Genomic DNA, 16080 nt, shown 5'->3' with positions numbered 1-16080 from the left:
TAATACAGAATGAAAATCTAACCTGATTTTTTTGTGTGCATGTGATTCGTGTGCTACTTGTTTGTGAATTATAAAACAAGTTCTCCTTTCTAAACTGGAGGCTAACCTTTTGGAATCAGAAAGAAAAAAAGGCATAAAGCTCATTGGATTATTACTCATAGGAATGTGATAGGATACTGTTGTGATTGCAGCAGATGCTATCCGAAGCTTTACTAAGTAAAGTTGTTTCCAGCAGAGATCAAGAAATACTGTTGCTTTTCTACTATGCAAAGCGAGATTGCACCTGTAAGGCAGATGGATGCAAAGTGAAATAGGTGATGAGAAAGGATTTTTTTAACAAATTGAATAGGAAGTGTTTCACAAGAGAATAATAAATGGGCTTTATTGTTTTGTCAGAATTCTTCTAAATGAGAAGGCCTTACAGACACATCAGCTATTAAGGCCAGTAATGCTAATGACACAAAAGCAAATAGATATAAACTGTCAGCGTCTATAAGGTAAATATTTCTAACCACCAGTGGAGCTGTAGAACAACTTTCCAACAGGAATAGTGATGGGAAAATAGAGTACTGAAATGAGTGATGGTTCTTAATTCATTTGTGGATGAGATTACTTGGCATGCATGCTGAGCAGATGGCAGGATTCAATGCTGCATTAGGACCCTCCTTGTCCTGTGCTTTTCAGGGTGTAGAAACCTGTTCTTGCCTGTTACAAACAGCGTAGTCAGTGAATTTGTATTTCCTCCTTGCAAACAATCTTGTAAAGATTCTTCCTCATAGTACGAGATACTTCAGAAAGATGAGAAATAATTTCTAGTCTGAAAGTCTCTGTGTGAAAATACAGAATCTAAAAGAGAAAAATCTGTGAGGTTGAATGAGGAATTTTCACTAGGATCTCGCTGAGTCAATAATATCTTAGTGTCTGAAGGAAGAACCACAGGTAGACTTCCAGGGATGTGGGATGACACTTGGAATCAGCTGAGTTTTTTGAAAGTGTGCAGTAAAAAAGGACAAAATGTGGAAGTTACCCATTTCGGAGGTATAGCAATCTGACTCAGGGGACTTGTACTAGCATATCCCTAAAACCTGTGTATTTAAAGATATGTTAACGTGCTTGCATCTTTCCTGGGCCTGTGTCATGGTTTGACCCCAGTAGGCATGATGAGACATCCCTTTGGTCAGTTGGGGTCAGTTGTCCCATCTGTGTGTCCCCCCAAAAATTCTTGTGCACCCCCAGCCTGCTTGCTGGCAGGGCAGCATGAGGAGCAGAATAGGCCTTGACACTGCATAACCACTGTTCAGCAATAACTAAAGCATCAGTGTGTTATCAACACTGTTTTCAGCACAAATTCAAAACATAGTGCCATACAAAGCTACTATGAAGAAAATTAACTCTATCCCTGCCCAAACCAGTACAGTCTGTCCATAATTTCTGCCACACTTGCAGTATTTATTTAAAATATTTTCCTTTTAAGACATAGCTGTCAAAGTGTAAACAAAGACAGGTGCTGCCGTTTGGGGCACGGAAACCCAGTTTAGGATGGTTTCCAGCTTGAAAAAAAAAAAAAAAAAAAATAGAAGCAGCAGATGCCTCAGCATTTCTCTGTCACATTCTGTAACTCCAACCCTGCAAGTAGACCCCACGGGCAATTTGTATTGAAGTATCAAATACTTTTATAATCCATGTGTGAATTGCTTACATATAAGCCTAATCAACTCCTATGGTATGGTAAGAAATTCTCACCTTCTTTGTGGAATGAGGAGTTCATTTCTTGAGTCATGTGCATTTTCACTGAATTTATGTAAGCTTGACAACATGATCCAACAAAAGGTTATAGATTCTGTAGGTATTCTGTAGGTTCTGTGATTACTTCACTGTGACATCCTTTTTGCACATGGTAGAAGTAATGTACCTCCATTGTATTCTTGCAACAATAAAATTAAAATTTGAAGATGTTAATGTCAAACTGGGTCACTTTCTCCTGCTTTTTTGGGCTGACTGCATCGAGATTCATCAAACACAGGTTTCATTACAACCTCTGCCACTTTTTGAGCTTCTGCTGCTGCTGCTTTTCCTGTTGGGCTTCTCCAGCAATTCTGATGCCAAGCCCAAACTGCTAAGCTCAACAGAGTCCATTAATTCTGGTTCCTTTCTGCACACACTATATCCCATTTCATATTAGGGTGTTGGGTTCATTGGAAGTAGTGGTCCAGTGGTTTAATACAACATTATAGTTTCAGGTTCAGTTTTTGAACATGAACATTCACTTTAATGTTAGATGCAGACACCACTTCTTAACCAGTGGTACATTGTAAGTACACTAACTTCACTACTCCAATTGCATACTGTACCTACATTATTAACCATGACATATCCTCAGCCTTTCTGACTTGCCATCAAATATTCATAGCATTTTGCTGTTCATTTATGGTGCCATTTTTAGAAATACTTACAACTCTGGTTGCATGGCATATACCATGGATAAAATCCAGGACAAATGAAACAACTGATGAACTTCTCTTGCTCCAGTAGGTTATTGAAGGTATTTATTTTAGAGTTTTTCAATTTCCTACTTAAATAAATAGCAATATTTAACTTAAATATTTAAATAATTTCATTTAGCTGAGTAAAATACTTCTACTTGAGCTGATCAGGTGTGAAGAAACTTACTGCCCTGGGCAATTGTAGTACCTATATGAACACCAAATCCTCAGCACAACTTCAAAAATTCATAGTTTTTGTAAGTAGCAATGAAAGGAATAATTAAGGTTGTTACGGACCCCGCATATTTCGTGTGTCTTTCTCCCAATCTTGCTTTTGACACAGGACTGGAGATAGCAACAGTGCAGTATACAGAGTCCATATACTATATAAACTCCAATTAGAAATCACCCTAATACATTATAATTAAGGATTTCCTTGTTATAGTCTGGACCACTTGCTGATCCAGACTGGCTCTATATAGCTCAAGAAGATCTGTTTTGCTGCCTATTAAGTCATTGTTAAACCGATGTGCTCACAGCTATAGGTGCAATGCTGCCTAATAATCCTTTTCAAGACTTAGCATAGCAATGTCAAAAAGTATCACAGGAGATAGCTACAGTGTCAGTGACAAAAATGCTGGTAAAGACTGTGTTTTATGCCACGACTATTCAAGAAAAAATATATGAGCTTTCTTTTCCATGACATCTGTAACATCTCAGTCAGTGACTAGTTCCAAGTAATTGTCTACTCTTGGGGTTGGTTGAGTGTTTCATGATGAGGAATTTTTGTTACACTTGGATAAACTCACTAAAACTCAGACTTGACTTTTTGCTTACAAAGAAAAAGGCTGGCTTCAGAAAGGACAAAAATTTTTTTTTGCCTTGAGTTTCGGTCAACAGTATCTCTTGGTGAGACTCTAGAAGTGCCAGGGGAGTTTCAAAACGATAAATAAGCCAAACGCACAAGTTGCTTTTGATCAATGAAATTACTGGGAGAAAGCAAGTTACCACTTCATTTGTAGTTAAAACTGGTGAAAATTTGCTTTAGTTCTCATTTCTTTGTGCACTGACAAATTCTCTAATTACCAACTTGCTATCAAACATTCCTTCTATGACAGCACATGTAGTCAGAGCAAAAAAATCTAAATCCTTGTTTTTCTCACGTTTTATATTTTGTGGCACAATACTGCACTGATCATTAATGCTTGTTTGCCACCTCACAATAAATGAGAATAAAGAATGTAAACTCTAGCCATTGATGCTAATTGAACAAAAGGGGTTATAACCACAGTTCAATGTGACAGAGATAAATCCAACTTGGATTAATTTATTTATTTAATTATTTAATTTACTTACAGGCTAAGAACAATCTTCTGGGTCTTCTAGTCCTGTTTTAAAGATAATTTGTGATGATGATAAACTAGTAGTGTTTGTATCTATTACTCAGCTTTACCTTGTAATTTACCAGGTACAATACCAGTAGTCATCTTGTCTCTTTTGTTCAGGGCATGTATGCAGGTAAGTTCACAGGGAATGAAAATAAGCAGAATTACCGCTGTAAAAACTCATAAGAAGAACTAATGGCGTTGTCCTACCTTCTATTAGGGGGGGTTGTAACTAGGGACTCTGTCCCAGAGCTTTCAGCTGAGAGAATTACAGGGACTGATAGCAAGACTTTCTCAGAAAGCAAACTTCTACAATATTCAGCTTTCACTTCATTTCCAGATCTAATACAAAGTTTGGGTTTGTTTTTTGTTTTGGTTTTGGTTTTAAACTTCTATCTATCTCCTTAATTCCATTGGTTCCTATATGACTCAAAGACAGCTACTCCCAGAAGAGGGCTACCACGGCAGATGAAAATGTCTTCAGTAGTCAAGCTAAGATTGACTGTTTATTTAAGAGAAATTGGAAGCAAAGTCTTTTTGAATGGTTTTTCATAGTTAAAAAATCACAGATGGTGTTATTGTAGTCTTTTGTAAAGATGCTAATCAGTATATGTGAAATCCTTACGAAACTTCTTTTTTTCACAAAAGGAACCCCAATTTGGCTATGCTAAATTGTAATCATTACTAGAATAACCCTGGCAGAACTGACAAAGATAACTGATACATTTCTTGCCCTCTGATCCCTGATGTGTCTCTTGTTTAGGTTACAAATGATCAATGTCCTGTCTTTGCTGTGCCTATAGTGATATCATAGGGCCTAGTCCTTTGACATAAATTTTCGAGTATAATACTCAGGGACTGTCCAGTCCTTTCCATATGGGATTAGACAGGACTGCCTGCATGCAGTCCTGCTGCTGCATAAGCAGGTTTGCCACTAAGGTTACTTTCAAGCATCTGTCTTCGTTGTTGTAAGTACCCCCTTTTGCAGCAAATCTTGTTGTTCCAGTGCGTTTTACTTGACTTTCTTTTACTTGACATCTTCTAGTATTAGGTCTGCTTGCCTCAGTCATTATTACAATTTTTCTCTTTTTTACTATAACGACAGTTTCTTTGTTTTTCTTCCTGTTCCCTTGTTCACTCCTCATACTGTCCAGGGAGCCCTCTTCTCTTTGCCAAAGAAGATAAATCTCCATCTGACTTACAGCCTTCTGTTTCAATTTCTTGCCTGATATTCCTCTGATTTTTTCTCCCTGGGAACCCCAAGTCATCCTCATTAATTTGAATTATCCAACACATTCATCAGTTGAGGAAGGGGAACCCAGACACTGTATTTGTGTGCAGATGTATCCATACACAGTACGGACACTCCTTTTACTGACAGGCCTGTAGGTTTGTCTATATGCTTGGGCAGTGTTCCTAAATTCTTGGGCGATCCAGAGGAACACAGAGCAGGAGTCTTTGTTCTTGATAACCTCCCAGGAGCTGCATTTCAAGCCTATGACCTAGGTTGTCTTTGGTGTCTCTGTCTATCAGTCCATTAATGCATGGATCCTCTCAACCTGTTACAAATTCCCCTATACACTCAAAGGTAAAGATCCCATTTCTTCCTCTCAACTGGATAGTAGGATACTATTTTTCTTTGTGTATCTGTCTGGTCCAGATGCCTTTCACAATCACTTACTAAAACCTACAGAAAGTATTGTATTTGGGGGAGTGCCTGGGGGAAAACATTCATGATCTCAGTGGATTTTAAATTGCTCCTGGTATCCTTGTTTTTGTGGAACATGATCTAAGGCAAGCTTCACATATATGTCCAGAACAAAACTGGACATTGAGTTCACTCTAACTTTCATGGCACAAATTCAAAAACTTGTTATGATTGAAGGGGAAAAATGGCAATTCACACAAATATCTTTCTGTGCAATTAAGCCATACTTCTAGATTATTCCTGGCATGCCACAGCTGGAATCCTCAGTTTGTACTCAGAAAAAGACAAACTTCTTGGTATGCCTCTCCTCAGATGGTGAACAAACTTATTAAGTTTGCTGCTGATTCTATATTGTTGATTAAAGGAAAACTGAGTCTTTCTAACCAGTTCTCATCACCTAAGGTTGAAAAACGTCAGCATTTATTGTCACCAAACAAAAAGCAAAACCACTCTTAGAGCAAAACAACTTTGGTACTGGAAAATGAGATAATAAATCTCCAAGGTAGAATAACTTCATTTCTGATTTAATAATGTGTTAAAAAAAAAAAAAAGCAAAAGCCCAAACCCCTGTTTCTCCTACATAAATTGGTTTTGAAAAGACACCAGCAAGTGCCAGGATTCATGTATACTTTCATGTATGAAAGTGGCTGATCTAGGTGCATATTATAATCCATCCTAGTGACATGCTGTTGTAAAACTGAGAAGTAAAACTTTAATTTAAGACAATTACAGTGAAATATAATGCAATATTAGTTCCCAGGTATTAACAGTGAATGAAAAGAACGATAACCTCATGGGAAGGGATAGGGAAAGATCTTCCACAAAAGAAATGTAATTAATTGGTCACTGAGATAAAATATATAGTCTATTTGATTGTAGTTGACCCACTGCAAGCAAACAAACAAACAAACAAACAAACAAACAGCTCAGAGGCCATCAGATACCCTGGTAGTTTACTAGGTGTCCAAGTACGTAGAAGTATGGAACTGTGATGTGGGCATAAAAATACTCTTGTTCATAGTCTCGATCCAGCCATATTTTTTTTATTTATTTTGTTTAGTGAAACAGTTTTGTCTCTTTCCTTCAGTATCACTTCCCTAATTTTTGACCCATGAATTGACTAGGCTTTTGGATAGTGATAATCAATGCTTGGTCCCACAGCTGTTGAAGCTAATGAAAAATTCTACCATCTGCATGGCTATATAGAAGCAGAACAATCTTTACTTTGCTAGAGGGCTAGCAACAGTTTTCCACACTGTTCATTCTACCTGCTCTTTTATTCCTAGTTATTAGTACCAATCTAGTTCTCTATTTATTTCTCTGGTTTCCTGACTTTTACATTAGTTATTTTTTTTGCTTTAAATAATATTTTAAAATTATTTTAGACTTGATAGTTTCCATAAATTCAGTCTTGCATTGTGCCTAACAGAACATATATTCTGTTGTTTTTTCTTGATAGGGTTGAATTTCCATGTTTTTTTAAGATACCCTTTGGCTATTTTGTTTTTATGCTTAAAGCTATGCATTCCCTCTCTGATATTTTCAAGAAACTCCTATGCTGAGCTGAGTGACTCTAATTACTGATTTTTTGATGTCATATTATGGGATTTCCAGTTCTGTCTTTTAAGTATCCTATCCTTAGCACAAAGATGTTTTGTTTTATTTTGTATTATTTCTTTCCTCCAGATTGTTGTACTTGTCTGTATTGTGGAGAGTAAGAGAGAGTAATTGTGATCTTACTGTGTTATCATTCAATGCCATGATCCTATTCAACTAATTCAGACATACCTCTACCACAAAAAAGTGAATCCTCTCTGAATCTGCATGCTCCAGCATTTTAGTTTCACATACAGTTGTAAGCTTGTGTCTGCTCCCAGATTTTCACACAGACCACACACAACTTCTGTTTGCTATTGAATACATGCCCACATTGTATCCACCCATGTTGTAGGCAGAGAGTGTATGTCTGCCCATGATAAAAGCTACCAAACAGGTTAAAGGATAGCATTACCAGATGCTGTATTAAATGCTTACTTTAATCACACTGGTGCTGGACGCTGCAATGGAGAGGGGGAAGGTTGTTCTGACTAGTTTCTAGGGAATGCAAAGGAGAAATGACGAAACAGCTCAGCAGCCTTACTAAGCCGCGCTGAGGCCCCCCCTTGTCCCAGGAGGGGAACAGAGACAGAAGGTTAGAAGGACACAGAGGAAAACATAAACACATAAGAAAGATGATGAGGAGAAGGTTTGTAACTACCCTACAGAGCTTGACAACCTGACCTCTCCAGCAAATGTCTCACCTCCCTCCAGAGGGTGGCTCATGAAAATACGCTTGCACTGTGTTAGCACATTTATTCTCTGTTCTTGATTGTGTAACTCTGAGGTTGGGCAAACCAGAACAATAGTTGCCAATGAAATTCAGTTTGGGTACTTTTCACATGAGCATCATGTAGTATTTCCAAAAAAGGTAATGCTAGTAGTAATCACGGTGTTTTTGGAGGCAGACATTTGGTGAGATCATTATATTTGCTTTCAGTTAGATTAGATTAGGTGAGATCATTATAGAAAGAGGTGAAAAATTTTTTTGGTAGCAAATTTTGTGCTCTCTGTGGAACTACTACACTCCGATTGTTTATCTAAAAATTGTAGTCTACAGTCTCATATTTTTAGAAGGTCTTTCAGTTTGTTTGCTGGCTATTAAATTGAGATACGGGGTTACTAAAAAGATGATATTTACCATTTCTACGCGCAACTGAAACTGAAGGCCATTTGGAAGAAACAGGTCTTATAGCTGCCACAAGTTGATAAAATGCCCATGTGGACAGGCATAACTCTTTGGCTTATGACTACAGAATCTGCTAAGGAGAATAACAAATGACTGTAATGTTTCCTACCACTGAATCTGAAAGATATGAGAAATTATAGGGAGGCAGATAACACCCTATTAAATACACCTTGAGGAAGTTTATATACAGTTTATTCCAGCTAATGCCTGGAATATACCTCACTCAGAGATACTAGGAATCCCTCGTTATCATTCTTAATTTCACTCTAACAGTAAAACAGGGGAAATGAAAGCACGTACTGTGTGCTAAATTTCTCTCCCCCTCCCTCCCTTGTTTTCACTGGTCTTTTGAATATAGAAAAATCTATCATATTTCTATGTGTCTTTGCTTCTGCATAACATTTATTCTAGGAGAAGAAAAGGTATATTGTCCTGGAATACAATGTAACGATACTGACTTACATCACTTAGTCATTTTGGAATGCATTTCCTATGAAATAACACAAGATAAGCATGTTACATAGTTAGCTATTATGCTTACAAAAGATTTAAAGTCATGAGAGCTTTCTTGTCTGGGATCAGAACCAAACTCTATGTCAACAAATTTCCATAAGGTTTGTGGAAGCCTTCTTGTAAGTCCTAAATAGTTGTGCTTTTTTAAAGCCAAGGAAACAAAATATTTTTAAGCACTTTTTCTTCAAATGTGCTGTTGACGAAGAAAAGCATGAGAAAACACTGGAAAGAAAGTTAACTGTGGTGAAAGAGCCTCCTGTTGAACAGAATTGTTCATTAAGTCCAACAGTAGCAGAAAGTAAATGAAAACGTGACCTGAATCAGCAGCTGAAAAAAAGAGTAGAAGTTAAGCCCATTAGAAATGCTTCTGTCAGATTTTTGGCATAGTTTTGCCCTTATACTATATGTCTAAAATACTGTAGGTACATTCTCAAGATAATAATAATAAAACTGTAGTAGACATTAAAGCAATTTTTCTTGAAGAAGCAATAGAAGTTTAATAGAAACCATCTGTTAAGATGCTTGGACTCAAGAGGCCATTGTTCTAGCTGTTTATTTTGATCTTTTGCTGTGATCTTTTCATGAACAAAGTCTTTGCAAAAATACCCTATTTAAATAATTTCTAAATCTGAATGTCTGTATTTTCCCATTTTAAGGGGGAAAAAATTTAATCACACTGTACTTTTGTTTACTTTATAACTGCTTATTTGTTCTCTTATTCATGGCAATAAGCTCCTCCTGGAACCACTTCCTACGTCGTATTTAATGAATTCTTACACTAAAGCTTTCTTGTAAGCATAGGAAGTTGAAGCAAGTCACTAATATCTTGTAATAGTCAGCTTATCTCCCCTGTTTTTTTAACACTTGCTCTGTCTTCTGCTCTGAGATGTATATATGAGGGAGATACAGCCAGAAGACAGTAATGAGATAAACTCTGTCTCTGCAATGATTAACAAATAAAATGTTTTTCTTAAAGCAAAAGCACTAATAGAGAAACTCTTGTTTTTTCTCTCACCATATACTTCTTAACTTCATACTTTCCTTCATTTAGAGTCCACCTCTGTGCATAGCACTGCAGTGTAGTGTACAGTCCTCTGAAATAGACCTTAACTAGTAGGTTTCAGTTCTGCCAACACAGTTACAGTGCCTAGAACATTTAGCACAGGTAGAATGTCAAAATATTTTCTTGTTCCACACAGGTTTTGCACTGGGGCTGTTTCACACAAGGGAATTTCGTGCGTCCTTGACTACTAGCAATGCCAGGACACGCTACTGCAAAGCAGATGCTGAGTGCTCATGGCAGCATAGCTGTATGGAGGTAGAAAATTTAACAATGGGTAAGAAAGTAGACTTAGCTACCAAGGAATGAGCCGATGAAGTGAAACAAGATAATTTGACTGTAACTTGTGGGCCTAATCGAGAAAAGGAGTTGAATTCCTGATCAGCTTAAAGCACGTGAACAGAAATTGTAACTTTTTCAGAGCTTGTACGTTTCGTCTGGCTGCAACCTAAAATCAATGATGTTTTGCCTAACACAGGATCAGGCTTCTCACTGCATTTCTTGTACAACAGCATGTTCTCTGTCTACATTTAGGTTTGAAAATACAAAAGAAAGTTCATTCCTTTTCATAGAACATTATTCATGCTCTTGCATCCATAACCAAACTACCATTTAAAGAGACTGCTGACTCTAATTTAATAACAAAAATAATGTTCAAAGCGAAAACTAGTGTTTTACAGATCATCAGTAACCTAGATGTTGTGCTTGGGATGACATACAATATATGTATACCATTTGAAGTTCACGTTAATTTATCATAATTCTGTGTAGTGTCATGGAAATTACGCATGCCAGCCACCGTAATAGGGTTCGACTCTAGGTTTTCACCGAATCAATAAGCCAAAAAAAGATTAAAGTCCTTTTTATTAATAGCGCTATAGCTCAAGCTGGATGCTTCCAAAGAGGGACCCTGAACAAAGAAATCTCTGGGCAATTATACCCTTACAATCTAAGTTCCCCACCCCTCATGCAATAGTTTGGACCAATAGTAAGATCTGGGGTCTTCTTGCTTTTTTATTGGTTTGATTTGTTTGCTGTTCGTTACTAAGTGGTTGCTAAGTGGTCATCTTCTTATACAATATCACATCCTCTTAGGTCGGTTTCAGCTGATTCTGTAGTTAGCTATTTGGCATGTTGTAATAAGGTTGTTTCAGTTCATAAGTCACGATCTATAGGCTTTGACTCCTCTAGCTATTAATGTTTAAGCTGCTAGCTTTGTGTACTCTAGCTGTTATTCACGTTTAAGCTGCTAGCTTCAAGTTTCTACTAACTTCATCTACAACCATAGGTAGATTGCAAATTCTTGCAAAGTTCACTTCTTTGAGTAAATATGTAGCTGCAGAGCTCCCTCTAGCAGAGTTTAGGTATTCCCAGTCATTTTATCCAGTATGTCCTCTGAAGTGGTTCTACAACTGCTTTTATCTTTGTTTTCTTAAAATAAATTGTTTCATATAGATGCTTTTTCAGAAGTTAAGACTAGATTTCTGGGAATCAAACTTATTTTGAAAGAGAACTATAAAATGCAGGAATATTATTTTCATCACAGAACTAAGAGAGGAGAAAAAATACTTTTATCCTGAAAAGATGTGAAAAGATACCTGAAAAGAGCTTTGAAATTTGCAGTCATCCATACTCTCTTGTGAACATGTCAAATGTGCTTAAAAAAGATGATGACAACTACATTACCACCAAAAAAGGCAGATCATTCTTTTTCACTGCGTATAAAACTGGGAGTGGTTCTTAAGAAGTTTGTAACTGGTAAATTGGGAAGGTACATTAACTAAAGAAAAGTGAGTTCAGTCTTACTATGAAAGTTGGTTTTACAGAAAATAGATTTAATAGAACTTTCATTTTTTACTAAGTTGAAAATGCATTAATCTCACCATGAAACTTGACTGCAACAGTCTTTAATTGATAGCATTTTCTTTCTTAATAAAAGTTTTTTTACTTAGCTTCATTATACATATCCCTTTCACTATCTGTATTGATTAAAATATATTTGATATGATGCAGATTTTCTTACGATCACCATTTGCTTGCTGCTTTACTTTATGTACTACAGAGATACATTTATATTTCATAATTAAACTAAATAAATTTCTAACAAACTAACAAAATCTTCTATTGAAGTTGTAAGAAGAAATCAAGCAAAAAATTAAAGGGTAGTAAAAGCTATCATGACCGCTTTCGACCAATGTCACCCTGAAGATCTGAGGAACAGAAACTGAGCAGTCTCATTAATATATGACTTCTCCACTGAACTATTAAAACACACAACTTCTATTTGAATGCTCAGTAAAACAGAAATTTTTTTTCAAGATCAAGCTGCAGGAGTCCTAGAACTTTGATATCTACTGTGAATCTACTATGACTGGAATATTCATCTGTCTAAAAACAATGACAGTGGTTGTTTTGCTTAAACGATATAAACTACTGATGGGTATTACAAAAACAAAGGATGTAACCTACTGATAGATGCTAGGGATTTTAAATTATTCATCTGAAAGATGGAAGTGGGATTAAATTTATCTGGATGGGTGTTTCTCTTTTAATAGAAACTCTGCTTTAGAAGAGAGCATGCAGAAGTTTGACATAATGCCTTAAATGCCTTAAAATGGTATGCCTTTTGCAAAGCTCTGTAGGTTACTGGAGCAAGAGCAAAACTTCAGCAGGTTTCAAGCTGACAGCTGGTATGTCAGAGAGCCACTGGAGGAACCTTGCAGTATTCACAACCATTAAGGGGGAAAGGATGGTCTCTCTCTTTCTTACTTTTATTTTCCTTTTTTAGTTGTCTCCTCATTCATTCATCAGTTTTGCTTGTGTTTATGAATCACGCTTCTTAACAGAAGAGACACTTGATTTTGCATACTGGCAAGTATTTAAGAATGGAAGAAGAGTAAGTAGGGAAAAAATATGATGTGTTAATATGGGCAAGATGACACTCCACTGCCAGCCAGATCCGAACTGCACATTCATGCCGATTCAACAAATGCAGCTGATCTCCTGTGTACTAGGACTGAACAGTTTACTACAATATGTTTTGCAGTGCCTAAAAGGGGAGGAAGATTTTGCTAAGTACCTTTTTTTGAATGAGGCAGTGGTCCTTCTCACTAGCTTTTTCCTAGGCCAAAAGGGAGAAGAGGAGGAACAACTTGCTCATTTGGTGCATTTCCACTACTGAGATGGCCATTTCATAGGTCAGAAGGGACAGTTAGAGGAAGAGCTTGCTTATCTGGCCAATTTCCAGACAATTTCCTGCATCAAACCATACCCCTGTTTCCTTTTGGTGTGCCTTGAACTCTTTTTTTCTCTAGAAGTCATACTGAAGGAGAATATAAACTACATGGTCCTCCTAGGATGTAAAAATACATATGTTTAATAAAGGACTCTAACCTTCATGACCTCAGGTGAAAAAGGAATCAAAATTGATCTATCTTTATATAAATACCAAGTGGAAAACAGGTAATATCAATTATGCTTTCTTATAGACTGTGAAATATCAGTTATAGCTACCACGGTGCATATGTACTGTAAACAACCCTATTTACTTTCCTTGCAGCACTAAGCTAAGCCTGACTGCAGGTTTCTGGACTCAGGCTTCTTCTGAGCAACCAATGGTTGAATTTAAGATTTTGATTAAATTGTAAGATTCCTACCTGTGTTAAGTTTTTGCCTTCACAACCCCCATAGCTGTAGCTGAAGTCGTAAGAGGCCACTTGTCCTGGAACACGTGGCTACAAAGAAGGAAGCTATTTAGCCAGGCAAGGGACCCCAGCCTTCCCTTTAATCTGTAATAACCTGAATTTGTTAACTCGCAGGCTGTATTATAAGGCCTCCATCTCCCCACCCCCACCCAAGTTTCTTCACTGCTTTGCAAAAATTATTTCTTTGGCTCCTTTTAACATGTGAGAAACTTTTCCAGAAGAGGTGTCTTTGTTTCCAAAGATCAGAGGAAGTCTTTCTCCTAATATCTGCAGACCGATGAATGAGGGGATAAGTAATGCACAAAGAAATCTTGCTACATTATGAAGGAAAATAGAGGTGCTGCTTTGGCACCAATGTGCAGATACCAAACACAGATTTCCTGAGGCAAAAAAACCCTAACATTCTCTGATATGTGTTCTGCAAATACTTACCTTTGCTAGGTACCTGCAAGATTAAAAAGTATATTCCATTTTTTGAAAAAGAGTACAGGCCAGATAGGCATAATACTTATATTTAAAATATGATATTCTCCCTTTAAAACCATCTTCTGAGTATATTTATGAACAACTTAGTTTGTACAACAGGTTAAGCCAGTTTCAATTCACATTTAATTCACACTTGCACAAAGGTCCTGCATTCTCTGCTCAGCAGCTATAATTCTGTCTGATTTTATTACTACATGTCTCTGCTTCTACGGATAAGATATCTAATTGATTTAATGTCCTAATGCACCATTATTTGGTGTGAGAAGCTTGAAAAGTCTAACTGGGATGCTTAAAACCCACTATTTTATCTGTAATCCCAAGAGCTTATTATTTCTTACTCTATAAACAGAAAACCCTTATTCAAACACAAAGGAAAGTCCAAAACACCCCTCGAGGCATTACAGACTAGACTAAGGCCTTCAGAACCCAGAGAGTTAATTTTTGCTCTTACTTACTGCGAAGTAGTAGGCTTCAGCAAGAACCTGTTTTGGGTAGTTGCACTTCCAGAAAGATGTAGACTAGTTTGAGAGTCCAGGGGAGAGCAACAGTGCCCACCAGAGGTCTAGAAAACATGAATCTGAAAACATGACCAGTGGGAAAACACAGAAAAAATGTGTTGGGTCTAGAGCACAAAGACCCCAAAGAGCAGTGATAAATGTTTGGTAGGCTGCTGTTGAAAAGAGTAAGGGAAACAAATTTTCTTCCTATCCACAGTTAGCAAAGTAACAGGTTAAAAGTAGAACAAAAAAAAAAATTGGATCAGAGCTAAGGAAAAATAGGCTTTCTAGTAGTTATGATAGTTTAACGCTGGAATTTATATCAACTGGAGAGCAGGGATTTTTCATCATTGAGATTTTAAATCTGCTGATTGATTTGATGAGCAACACTGGCATTACACTGTTTCTTGGGCAGGAAGGTGGATAAAAGGCCTGTCCAACCATATTTTTCAGAATTATACGATGTGGAGAGGTGAGCGAGAAGGAAGCTCTCGGGTATGCTTACGCTCTTTCTCCCTACCATTATGATGAATAGCTGTGTAATTGGTTTTACTTAAGGTGAGCTTCCTTAGAAAATAAAAAGGAAAACACATCTAAGCGTTTCTTTGAGCATCTTCCCACATTTTTACACTTCCTTGAATATGTGAGCTACTGGAAAACAAACTAATAGTCTGAATTGACTATACTGCTTGCAAGGCTTTATTCTTCTTGTAGATGTGTTCAAAAGCTCTGACTGGTAGAAAGACTTATGGAAAGAACACAGAGTGAGGAAATGCTGTATAGAAATCAGGTCAGGTCCCTGTGAGTCAGAATTATGGTTGCTATATGGGTGAGCTTATTTCCATTTCACGGATGCAACCCTCACTAAAATTATTCCATGGAGGAAAAGCTGGACATCTTCATGGAGAGACATCCCTCATGAAGGGAAGGTGGGACTCTAAATTTTGGGATGATAGTATTTCACTGAAAAAATGTGCAGCTGGATAGCTCAAAAAGTTGTTGCTGATATGCAACTGAGACTCCAAATCAAGGCCTAAATCAGTACTGATCAAAGTGAGCAGCAGTGAAATGAACACCAGAAACATATGAGAGTACCTTCTGTTGTTAGATGTTATCTCTGAAAAACTGTCACACTGACACTGGTCTTGTCAAGTCAGCCACCCCTATTGATATGCTTCTAGAGCCTGGTCCTCTCCTTTTCTTCACATCAAAATTAAGGTAAAAGATGGGAGGGAAAAAGTGCAGATAATCTTACTTGTTTACAGAATGACTGAATGTATAACAACTTGGATTAACATTATCTTCTTTACATAACATAAATATCAAAATAACTGAGTCTGCTATCTAGGACACCAGCTTCGGAAGTGAGGGATCATAGAATCATAGATGTGACTTTAAAGTCAGCTTTTACTACTTTGTCCTTGTGTAGCTTTCAACAGATCACTGGATTGTGTCTAGG

Source organism: Gavia stellata, chromosome Z (genome assembly GCF_030936135.1).
Source record: "Gavia stellata isolate bGavSte3 chromosome Z, bGavSte3.hap2, whole genome shotgun sequence".
Classification (NCBI taxonomy): domain Eukaryota; kingdom Metazoa; phylum Chordata; class Aves; order Gaviiformes; family Gaviidae; genus Gavia; species Gavia stellata.
The sequence above is the reverse complement of the archived record's forward strand: the minus strand, read 5'-3'. Positions refer to the sequence as shown.